The sequence below is a fragment of the Mastomys coucha genome, unplaced genomic scaffold (assembly GCF_008632895.1).
Source record: "Mastomys coucha isolate ucsf_1 unplaced genomic scaffold, UCSF_Mcou_1 pScaffold9, whole genome shotgun sequence".
Lineage (NCBI taxonomy): Eukaryota > Metazoa > Chordata > Mammalia > Rodentia > Muridae > Mastomys > Mastomys coucha.
In genome coordinates this window covers 99,106,904-99,114,064 of record NW_022196915.1, presented here as the reverse complement: position 1 = coordinate 99,114,064, position 7,161 = coordinate 99,106,904, and the positions used below count along the sequence as shown (strand labels likewise).

At 35.5% G+C, this 7,161-nt stretch overlaps 1 pseudogene; it reads right to left on the bottom strand.

The window, feature by feature from the left end:
- Window positions 1-682: 682 nt before the first annotated feature.
- LOC116085197 lies at window positions 683-1,259 on the bottom strand (annotated as a pseudogene).
- Between the last annotated feature and the right edge of the window lie 5,902 nt (window positions 1,260-7,161).

The following is a 7,161-nucleotide window of genomic DNA, read 5'->3' as shown; positions in this document are numbered from 1 at the left end:
ATCCACTTCTGTCTGCCAAGGCAAATTGGTCCATTCTTTATCAGTTATGATATTGACAGGGAAAATATTTTTCTGTCAAAATTAATCATGTTTGATCCTTAAAAGCAATCGAGAGGTTGCTTTAAACAGAAAGGAATATAGAGAGATCTGTCAATGTGTAGGTCTCATTAAACAACCGACTCTTAGGCTTGTTCATTGTTTATATTATTTTCTTTGTTTCCATTTCATTAATTTCTGCTGTGATTTTTTTCTGTGTCTGAACCACCAAATTTATTTCCATTTTTATTAGTCAATAATAGAGGAATAAATAAAAGAGCGAGAAGAGAACTCCCCCCACCCCCGTTTGGAAATAATTGAAGAGAATCAGTTGTTACTTCTTTCAGCTGCATCGGTCTGGAGCTGCACCTGGAGAGGTGTTTAATATCTCCAGCACTCAAAGTCAAGGAAGAAGTGAACTACCATCTTTCCGCAGCCCCAAACATGTTATAAGCCCCGATGAGAGCAAATTCCACCTAATGTTTGGCAGACTCATTTTCGAATTTATTCAAATTACATGCACAACTATAAGAGGAAATAGAAGCCTGGAGCACACATAGGATGCAGTGGACTGACTGGGTTCTGCTCAGGGCCCACCTCAGACAGAGGCAGAGCTGGACCCTCCCGCCTACCCCCCAGCGCTGCCCTAGGTCCGGCTGCTCTGCACGACAGCCACAATATCTGGCTGGAGGCTATTCCTGTTCTCCCTAGTGACATTGAACACTTTCACGCCACGCCTTTTCCTGATCTTCTCCACCAGGGCCGGCGGCTTCCCTTTGGGGACTGGGATAGTGCCAACAACGATAATGCCTGGTGTGGACAGCATCTGGCGGACGGCTTGGATAAAAGGCTGGCTGAACAGCTCCATCTTCCCAAGCTCACCATGATACACACTCTGTGTTTGGGGCCACAGCTGGGGCCTGTGTTTCTTAGGACAGGCAGCGCCAACTGCTCAGAAGAAGCCAGGTCCAGGTCCACCACGTACTGCCCCACTCAACACTCGGGCTTTCCAGGTAGAGGCTGTGACCCAACTCTGGACAGAGGCCCCTGGGCACAAGACAGTGGACAACATCAAATCGTATCCTCTTCCCTTCCTGCCTGACTTTTTGTGTGTAAAATCCATCCACAGGCACCCCGGAAGACTGCAGGACCTCGATGGCTTTCTGGATCAAGGTTGTTTTGCCAACCCCTGGAGGCCTGGTGAGGAACACGTGCCACGCCATGTGCTTGGGGGTTGTGGTGAGGGGTGATCGGGGTCAGACCGGGTGGCCAGGCTCCACCTCTACTGTGATTTTTTAATAACATTTCTTTCAGGTGCATTTGACTTTGTTTTGTTCTTGTTTTTCCAAATGCATTTTTATTTCTTTGGCTCTTTCTGATTTTTTTTTTTTTTTTTTTTTTTTTTTTTTTTTTTTTTTTTTTTTTTTTTAGGATTTTTATTGTCATTTTATTTTATTGTATGTGATTAGATGTTTTGTCTGGATTTATGTCTGTGCATCAAGTACATGCGCAATGTCTACCTAGGACAGAAGATGTCATATACCTAGAACTGGAAATAACATGGTTGTGAGCCACCATACAGGTACTGGAATGCAAACGAGTTCTCTCCTAGTGAATGAAGCCAGTTCTCAGAACCAGCTGAGCCATCTTTCCAACACTCATTTTCTCATGTAGGTGCTCAGTGTTAAAAATGTCCCTCATAGGACTATTTTTATGTATGCCTCAGAGTTTTTCTTGTGTTTACTTTTCATTTAATTCCAGGATTTCAAAGTTTTTTATTGACTCATCATTTAGTAATGTGTTTGTCTTGGTGAATTTGTTTGATTACTAATGATTATTTTACTTATTTTTATCTTTATCATATTATGTTGGACTGAATATATGGTGTTACTTAATTCTGAATTTTTAAATATTTTTGTATGTCTGTCCCAATATGTGATCTATTTTAGAGAAAAACGGATATACTTTGGTTTGTAGATGAAATATCCTGTAGATATTTGTCAGAATTCTGTGATGTATGATGTCATTTAATTCTGTTTGTTTCTTTGCTCACTGCTGGCCTAGATGGCCTGCCTAATGCAGAAATTGGGAAGTTGAAATCACAATAGAGTTGGAGTTAATCTGTACCTTTAAGACTATTAGGCTCTTTATGAAATTAGGTGTGCCAGAAAAATATCCTCCAGTTTAATTATTCCCTTGACAGTGTTCAAGTTCCATATTTTATCTCTTCTGCCTGATCTTAGTTTGAAGTCAATTTTCTCAAACATTAGGATAGCAACACGAGCTAGTTTCTTGGTTCAGTTTGCTTTAAATATTTTCTCCATCCTATTGTCTTTGCAGTTAAGAGGAGACATGGGAGGCCACTGAAGAAAGGATTACTTTTGATTACCTGTACAAGATCCACTTGATCATAGGTAGGTAAAGGGAGAATTTTCTCAGAAATAATTAGAGAGGAATATGACTAAGGATCACTTATTACATATTGTTTTTGTTGTATTATGAATCTTTAACATATTAGTAATTAATATTACTACTTACAATACTATTTAATTTAGTTTATAAAACTAAGAAAAACAAATTACTATATACTATTAAGTTCCATATTAATAATACATTTTGATAGATGCTATTTACCATACTTGTAGCCCAAATTTTATCATTTTTTCTTTTTGTGGTAACTGTATCTTTTTAATACATTAGAAATGTTTTCTTTTTACCTTTTAGGCACTCTTAATCTCTAATTGATTTTCAGAAAATTTATAGTTGATCTAAACAAAGAAAGAAACATTAATTGCCTTAGATCAAAATATGTAACTGGACAAGCTATGGCCTCCCTTGGCATCAAAATTATTCATTTGGATCTTATTAACTTAGAGTATTAACTCTACACAGAGAACCAAGATAGAATATTTTCGACACAGCTTTAAAACACATCTTAAAATCCTCTTTACTTTCTTTTGAATATTTCTGAATTTTTGAATCAGAACAATTTAATATTTATAGCAATGTATAGTATGTATATATTTCAATTATAAAATGTGTCAAATACATAACTGAGATTATTGGAATTTCAAAAAAACAAAATGAACCTGATTTAATTTAAAAGGCAAAATTGTATTTTTAAATACCTTAAAAGTAATTAATTTTTTTATACACGAAGTAATGACTAGTTGAATGTTAGAAATTTTTAGAAAAATATTAGGAAATTGTCAAATCTACCATACAATTAAAATTACCATTTTAATACAAGAAAAATTCCTAAAATACTCCACAGAATTACTCTATTATAGTAAATCAGATGATCAGAATTGATTAAAATGAAAATCTATTGACAGAAATCTATTTATGGTATGAACATCTGTTGAAATCAGCTGTTACAATATAAATAAAACAAGCCAAACCATAAGTGTAGAATATTTGAAATTTTGAAACTTAATTATACCATCTGGAAATAGACTAATCAGAGAATGGAGATTTGAAGAAAAGAAAACCATAAATAATTTACAAAACAATAAGACAAATGTGTTCTCTGAGCCCTAAAACTCCCTTGTCATTGTCCGCAGGAACATTATGCTGAATCTATCATCTCCTGTGTCTTCATTAGTCTTAATCCTTTCTTAAACAAGCATCGTTGGTGATTTGTTAATTTGTATTTTTCACGAACATACTAGATTCTATTTTATAACCCAGAGGCATTATCATCTATGCATCAACTCACTAAAAGAGAATATGCTCAGAAAATTTCTAGAGTGTACATCACAGTATTAGTTTTTGTGTAAATGTTTTCTCCCAGAACAAAGAGAGAGAAAGGGAAGGGGACAGGAGTACTGAAGAGTGGGAAACAGACAAAGACAGAGAGAGAGAAAGAAAGAGAATGCAGAGGCATATTTCTGTACACTAGTTTTTTTTTTTTTAATTTCCTTCATGTTCAGGATTGGGTGCTAAGATGATACCACTATCATATTAATCCCATGAGTTAAAAAAATAATGAGACTATGTCTTTAAAGTACTAGCTCACCATGTATGCACTTATTCAATTCCTCTGGCCTGATCACCTCACCTAGAACAACCATGCTTCAGTGCACAAAGTCCCTAATGCCCATTGTACTATGTGTGTCTGAAATAAATAAAAATGGGTAGTATTTCAGCATATATAATAAAACACTCTTTTGTCAGCAAAAACTGACAGTATTAAAGGAGATTACTCCTATGATCTACTTCCATGCAGCCATCATATTGCTCCAAACCTCTAGGACATGGAACATCCTTGTAGTCCTTTTCTTCTGTCTAGATGGCAAACAGGCCTGTTTGAATGGAGTTCAATAGTGAATGTCGTAAACTCAGTGATTTCAATCAGAAAGCTTTTTGCTACACAGTCATATCCTTCAGGGTTCGAGCGACCAGCTTTAAGCAATACTTATCAGTGGCCATCTGTCCTAGCGTTTGAATTGCTGTGAAGAAACACCATGACCAAGGAAACTCGTATAAAAGACAGCATTTCATTTGGGCTAGCTTCCACTTTCACAGGTTCCTTCCATTATCATTACGGCAGGAAACATGGCAGAATGCTGTGAGACATAATGCTGGAGAAGCAAAGACTTTTACATTTGGATCTTAAGACATCCAGGCTGATGTTGTCTTCTGGAGGCAGCCAGGAGGAGAATCTCTTCCACACTTAGACAGAGCTGAAGCTTACATCTCAATGCCCACCCTACACAGTGAGGTACTTCCTCTCACAAGGCCATACCTATTCTATCGTGACCGCACCTTCCAATAGTGTCAGTTCTCATGGGCCAAGAATACTTAAACCACCACAGCCTCTAAGGATTCCAGGATGACATGTCTGCTCCTAGAAGCAGAAACATAACTCAATTCCAATTTTAGAGACCAGTAAATCAAAACTAACATTCTTGTTCCTTGTTTTATAGGAGGTTGCAGTTATTAGCCCAGTTGTTCTGCCAATCTTTTATTTGAAGAAGTTACCTAACACAGCAACTATAAGTATCAAAGCTGTGTTTCAGGGAATAATGCTACTTCCTTCTATTTGACCACAGTAAGTTACCAAGGAGTTCCAAGTTCCAAGTAAGTATCAAGTAAGTTCTAAGTAAGTACCAAGTAAGTACCAAGTAAGTTCCAAATAAGTTCCAAATAAGTACCAAGTAAGTACCAAGTAAGTACCAAGTAAGTACCAAGTAAGTTCCAAGTAAGTACCAAGTAAGTGCCAAGTAAGTACTAAGTTCCAAGTAAGTACCAAGTAAGTACCAAGTAAGTACCAAGTAAGTGCCAAGTAAGTACCAAGTAAGTACCAAGTAAGTTCCAAGTAAGTACCAAGTAAGTTCCAAGTAAGTACCAAGTAAGTACCAAGTAAGTACAAAGGAAGTACCAAGGAAGGTTCTACCGTGCAGGAGGATTTTGATGGAAAAGAACCCTTACCAGCTACTTTCAGTATAGTGGTTACTTGAGATTTTAATGATTCTAGATAAAGTCATATAAAATCATTTATCTAAGGAAAGGTACCTTAAGAAAAATAAAGTTCACAAAGAACACTGTTAGTAAAACTAACAGTGTCATGGCTATAATTTGAAGAGTGATTATGCATTCAACATTCTTAGTTCATAGTGAATAAAATTCCTTTATAATAGAATGCATTGGAAGATGAACCTCATGATCAAAAGCCCAAACTGTCAGTTCCCAAAAAGATAGAATTAAAATTGGGATTTAATTTGTCATAAATATTTATTTATTTTATCTTCAGTTGGTACACATAATACTATGTATTATACATTTAAGAATATAACATGAACAGAAAATTATTTGAGGAAGGAATTTTGTATTGCATTAGAGCATATTAGTAATGTGAATGTGAATTTTGTTGCAAGCAATCTCCACATACCTAAAGCAAAAATAAATTGCATGCATTTTGTGTAATGCAATCTTTTCAAAGAACTTCCAAACCCATATAATCCTGAAGTATGGAATTAACAGCTGCTTTCCAAATAGGAGCACTGAGTTTATCTCACTTAGAGTCTTTTCACACTTTAATTTTGAAGAAAGGTATAAATACATAATATATTATTATAGATGGAAAAACTCAATCATTCATCCAGCTGTTATGGTTATATTGTCAGGTAGCTGCTTTCTCTGATTTGTGTACCATTTAATTTAAAAGGCTTATGTCAATAGATATAAATATGAATTTTGTGAGTATTTCAGTGTGTGTGTATGTGTGTGTGTGTGTGTGTGTGTGTGTGTGTGTGTGTGTGTGTTTTAACTTGGCAGATACCAAGTGTATTATCATAGTATTACAATAAACAATGTTTCAAAACTGAAAAGTACAGGCATGCTTTATATAGTATGTGTTTTAAAGTGACCATTCCCTTTGATATCTTGTGATTCTTCCAGCAATGTTAATTGAATGACTCACTGGTAATATTGTTAAATACATCCAGATTATTGGCATTGTAGTTATGTTAATTATGTAATGTAAAAAAATAAATATAAAAATTGCAATATACATATTTGTACTCTATATGAAATTCTGGTGCTTTCTGTTGACTATTTGGAAATAGACAGAGTAAGTTATCATGGCTATATATCCACAAATTTTATGTAAATATATAATATCTAAAATTTTATAAATTATATGAAGCAAAGAGGGTAAATCAACAGTTAAGAGGAATTTGTAAAAGTTGTAAAAAAAATGGAGAGCTATGCTTTCTCACATGGGCTTCTGTACATGGCAGCTATTCTAGATATTATGAATGTGGGGAACACATAAAGCATAAATGAACAAGTATTGTTGACAAGGGCATGGCCATATCAAGGAATATCACAGACTTATGACAAGACCTGATCTGTGTCATGGATGGAGGACTATTATTGACTCTCATTGGTCTGAGTGTATATGCTGACAGTGTGTACAGAAACTACTTACTAGAGAGTCTGCCCTATAGATGACAATAGGCTGAGACTGCTACCATAGAGGCCCTGTATTTTTCAGTATTCTGTTGCTGTGAAGAGACACCAGGATAATGGCAACTCTTATAAAAGAAAACATTTGCTTCAAGTTTCTCTCCATTTAGTTTGATGTTGGCCAATGGTTTGCTGTATATTGCTTTTACTATG